Genomic DNA, 5,133 nt, shown 5'->3' with positions numbered 1-5,133 from the left:
TGCGTCCTTGCGTAAGCACCAAGAAATATCTAGTGCCATGAGGAATTCCCCGCCCGATGGGGGGAGATAACAAGGTGGACTGTTGAGTCGCGTCGGCGCTGGGCCGTGGCGTGTTACCTTCCGTGTCGCCCTCCGTGGCGTGTTTGGCTATGCCGTGCCGTGGTGCCATGTTGAGTGGGAAAACCGTGTTATGACGCGATATGTCATGTTATGGTGCCGTGTTGAGTCCCAAGGGACGTGATATGCCGAGTTGAGGTGTGTTTTGGAGCCAAGGCATGTTTTGGGGAGTTTTGGAGTTTTGTTACAACACCTATAGGGGAGGTACCCTACTCGAGGCTTGGCTCTCCTTGGGCGCGTCGCGGCATGGGGCCGTAGTGCGTGTCGCTTGGGCATGGTTAAGTGACTCGGGGCTGCCCCCAGGAATAGGTGAGTGGGGATGGTGAGTGCAAACAGTGAGAGTGAGGGGGAAAGGGTAGTCTTTTTATGGGGTGAGAGGTGAGTGGGGCTTTGTGCTACCATGAAGGGTTTCAGGGGTGCGTCCTTGCGTAAGCACCAAGAAATATCAAGTGCCATGAGGAATTCCCTGCCCGATGGGGGGAGATAACAAGGTGGACTGTTGAGTCGCGTCGGCGCTGGGCCGTGTCGCGGTGCCGCGTCCTGTTACCTTCCGTGGCGTGTTACCTTCCGTGTCGCCCTCCGTGGCGAGTTGAGCTATGCCGTGCCGTGGTGCTATGTTGAGTTGGAAAACCGTGTTATGCCGCGATATGTCGTGTTATGGTGCCGTGTTGAGTCCCAAGGGGCGTATCATGTCGAGTTGAGGTGTGATATGGGGCCGGGGTATGTTTTGGTGATTTTTGGAGTTTGTCACACTTGGTATCAGAGCAGGACCCCGTGACGCATCGGAGATGTCTGGAGGCGGGGAGGGGCAAAAATAAGCAAAAATAGGCAAAAATTCAAAATTTTTCAGAAAAATTCCGAAAAAATCATAAAAATTTCAAAAAATTTCAAAAATTCATAAAAAATTCAAAAAATTGGAAAACACAAGAAAAGTGGAAAAAGAGTGAAAAGTGACCAAAACGAGATGGAAAAAGCACGAATCGAAGCTGAAAAGTGTAGAATTGAGAGTTTGTATGATTCGAAACACAAGATTTTGGCAAGATGGTATGATTGTGAGGATGAACGCAGGATTTTGTGGGCAACAAAGGTGAATTGGCTGAAGAGTGGATATGGATTTTCGAAGGGGGAGGAGCAGGATCTGGAAAGAAGATTGAATGGAGTGAAAGCTAAACAGGTCGGGATAAAGGGAGAATTGCAGGTGCTGAATGGCGAACTGGAGGAGTGGCATGAAGAACACAGGAAGTGTCTAAATTTGGATCTGTTACAGATAGAAAGACAATTGAGATCGGAAATCAACGAAGAGTATGGAGAGGTGGTGGCTCAAGGGGGTATGCCTGATGAGAAGGGAAAGAGTATGAAACCCCAAGCAAATCAAAAGAACCCAAGCACAAAAATGCAACTAATGGAAACGGAAAGTGGGTCTGATAGTGAGAATAGTAAAAGCGAAGCAGAGAAAGAAGAGGACATGTGTGCTGCAGTTGAGGCTCAGTTGACAATGGGGGAAAGGTTGATATCAGAGGGACAATTGAGTCATGCTGAACGTATAAACTTACTACAGGTGATGAACTTATTGAGAAAAGGGTTGGCGGAGTGAAAAGGAGAATGTGGAGCAATGACCAAGCTACCAGATGTCGTAAGTGAATCAGATGGCGAATCAACAATCGACGAACCAAAGGCATGTACAGATGAGTTTTATCTAGATGAACAGATAGATTGGGAGGTTGAAAGACGAATACGGCAAGAAATGATGCAGGATGCACATCGAAAGGAAAGGGCCCAAAGGGAAAATGATTCTACTCAATTTGAAGATGCACCAGAAGAGGATGTAACGTGCGAGGCGAGGCAATGGAGAGAAGAGGAGTGGGGGGAAAATGAGCCTTACCACGAATATTATGACCAGCCTGAAGAAGCCTACTTTGGAGATCAAGAAGAAGAGTTAGAAGAGGACAGGTGGGCTAGAGGGGATCAAGAATGGAACCCGGATTATTACGCACAATCACAAAGGTTCGAGCACGAAGAACAGTACAGCGAGTGGGGGCAAGGAGAAAGAGAGGAGGCCTACGAGCCATATTCTTGTGATAACGACTACGAAATACGACAAGCAGAGCAATGGTGGGCTGATAGGCCATATGATGAGGAGCAACCTGAAGAACTCGTAACGGAGTCAGAGAGTGAAAATAAAGTTGTGACCAGAGAGTATCCACGGGAACAAAGAGAGGCCTACGGGCCAGGTATTATGTTTGATGGAGTTCTCATCGAAGATTGCGCGGAAGAGCAGATGGTTGATGAATCAAATCTTCTACCAGATGGAGTGATCCTAGAGGAGTGTAAAACGGGGAATGGGGACAAGAGAGACAGCAATCAACTTGAAGTTTTCGATGAATGTGCAAGGTATGACTATGATAATGGCGAGATGGAGGAAGTGGGTGAGTGTAGCGTTGAAGACTCCTGCACCTGGAGGGAGTATAAAGAAATCAGGATAGACGATTCAAAGACTCCTGAACCTAGGGGGAGTATAAATAATCCAGGACAGGATGGGCTGGGAGCCCGGGAGTTAGAGGAAATGGAGGCAGGGGAAGAACTCGTGAGCCGCGAGTCTAAACAAACGGTCGTGTGCGAAATAGAGACTAAAGAAGAACTCGTGAGCCGCGAGGATAAAGAAACGGCCTGATGTGGAGTGGAGAAGGGAGAAGGCATAGTACTCGTGAGCCGCGAGGATAAACTAATGGCCGGCACTATACTCGTGAGCCGCGAGGATAAAGAAACGGCCGTGTGCGGAGAGGAGAGCGAAGGAGAAGGCAGAATACTCGTGAGCCGCGAGGATAAACAAATGGCCGTGTGTGGAGAAACAGAGTTGAGGGAAGAACTCGTGAGCCGCGAGTCTAAAGAAACGGCCGAAGGCAGAGTGGAAGAGGTAGATCAAACTCGTGGAGCCGCAAGTCTAAACGAACGTGCCGGATGGGTTGAGGAACAAGTGGAGGCTAGGGAGACAGGAGATGCTGAAGAACTCGTGAGCCGCGAGTATAAACAAATGGCCGTGTATTGTGACAAGTGGGTGGATGAGATGGACAGTGAAACCAGAGGAGCAGGTGACGATGGGAAGAGCTGTGAGGAGAAAAGGGAAAAGACAGAGACGTGTGTGGAAGAGCAAGATGAATACGATGTGGTGAAAAGGCCCAGGGCAAAGGGGGTGGTGATGACAGAGGAAACCGAAAGACCACAAAAGATTGAGGCAGCGGGAAAGGGGAATCATATACATGTTAATCAAGAACTGCAAACACTTTCGCACAAAACTTTGGAGCAAGAAGACGGGACTACATCGGCTGAATCAGAGGGAGACAAGCCCTCATACAGCAAGGAAGATAGGGGTGCTGGGGCGCCCCTCGCAGGGACAGATAGTGACGAATGGATGCTCTTGAGGGGGACTCAAGTCGCTGAGGTGCATGAGGCTGGGGACCCTGCGCTTCGGATGAGAGTGTCTTTCAGGAAACCCACTCTGATCTTGAAGTTTACAAACACATTCAAGCCCATTCCGGTCTTGGGACCAAGGGGGTGCAACCTGTTGGGTGACATCGTGGTGGTTGGATGGCTTCACGATAAAGCCGAGCAGGTTGCGCGGAGGCTTCACCCTCCAAGTTTGCAAGGACAGATCCGGCTCAGTGAGGAGCCCAACACAAGTGCAGAAATCAGGTGTGAAGGCTTGGTTTCAACCTGGGTCACTAAGGTTAGTCCCGGCATCAGGAGGCCATTACTCACAGCCAAAGAAATGGATTTGGCTGTCAGGGCAAGGCGACATGCGAAAATATCGCATATCAACTTGTACAAGCTTTTTTGGTCCCACTTGCAAAATCAGGCCGTACAGGGCCATGTCGAGGTGGACACAGCGAGGGAGCTGGCCCTCACGCTTCAAGCTAGGCGGTTTGATGGGTCTCATCAAGTCTCTCTAGCTTGTACGCAGGTGATTCAACTCAATCTGGTCAATCAGGGCTTTTTAATGCAAGCAGGCGCAGTTTCGCTACCTATTAGCAATGGCCACGGCATGCATGTGCGCATCACCGAAGTGAATCAGGTCAGAGAGGGCCGACACACAGGTTTTCAGCACCAACGGGCAATCAAGTCGGATCTAGCTAAACAGGGCTTGCTACCTCTCCACGCTACTGGTATGCAGAGTTATGCAAAAAGGAGAAGGGTAAAACATGTTGGAGCAATTGATCGCACTAGGAGGGCGCGCCGACACTCGACCCCAAAGACTGAAGGTTCGTACTATACAAAGGCATTCCCAAAGATCCGTGCTAGATGGGGCACTCGAAAGAGAAAGCGAAAAGCAAGGGGTGGCGCTGCGCAGTGGGATCACTTCGTTCGAGCTAAACGCTACGCAACTGTAGTGAAGAGTTATCCTGCTACGAGTCGCATAGAATCGCGCAGCCCAACGAGAATCAAGGCGAGGAGCAAAGGACTTCTTCATGCAAGGGCGATGGACAGAACAAGGAGGGCAAAAAGGTACGTGTCCTTCAAGCACATCACCACGACGTCCTCAAGTGGAGCAGCAACGAAAGATCCAAGTACACGGAGCACAACGAACAAAGGAGCTTACGACGCCGACACAACATCTTAGCATTGGGAAAGATCTAACAAAGTGAAGGCGTCACAAGACAAACTTGTAAGTATATTTGAGCGCATAACTATGTAGGGGCATTCGTATAGTTACCTTCACTTTTTTGAAGTTAGGTATGAGTGTTGGGATTACTCTTGTAAATAACAAATTGTTAATACCTACTCAACTTGAAGTGGGCTTCGAGTTTTTTTTAGGGGGGGTGTGTATAGGGGAGGTACCCTACTCGAGGCTTGACTCTCCTTGGGCGTGTCGCGGCATGGGGCCGTAGTGCGTGTCGCTTGGGCATGGTTAAGTGGCTCGGGGCTTCCCCCAGGAATAGGTGAGTGGGGATGGTGAGTGCAAACAGTGAGAGTGAGGGGGAAAGGGTAGTCTTTTTATGGGGTGAGAGGTGAGTGGGGCTT

The sequence above is a fragment of the Lygodium microphyllum genome, unplaced genomic scaffold (assembly GCF_053477565.2).
Source record: "Lygodium microphyllum isolate KBCC unplaced genomic scaffold, Lygodium_microphyllum_v1.1.10 scaffold_68, whole genome shotgun sequence".
Taxonomy (NCBI): domain Eukaryota; kingdom Viridiplantae; phylum Streptophyta; class Polypodiopsida; order Schizaeales; family Lygodiaceae; genus Lygodium; species Lygodium microphyllum.
Note: the sequence above shows the minus strand (reverse complement) of the source record.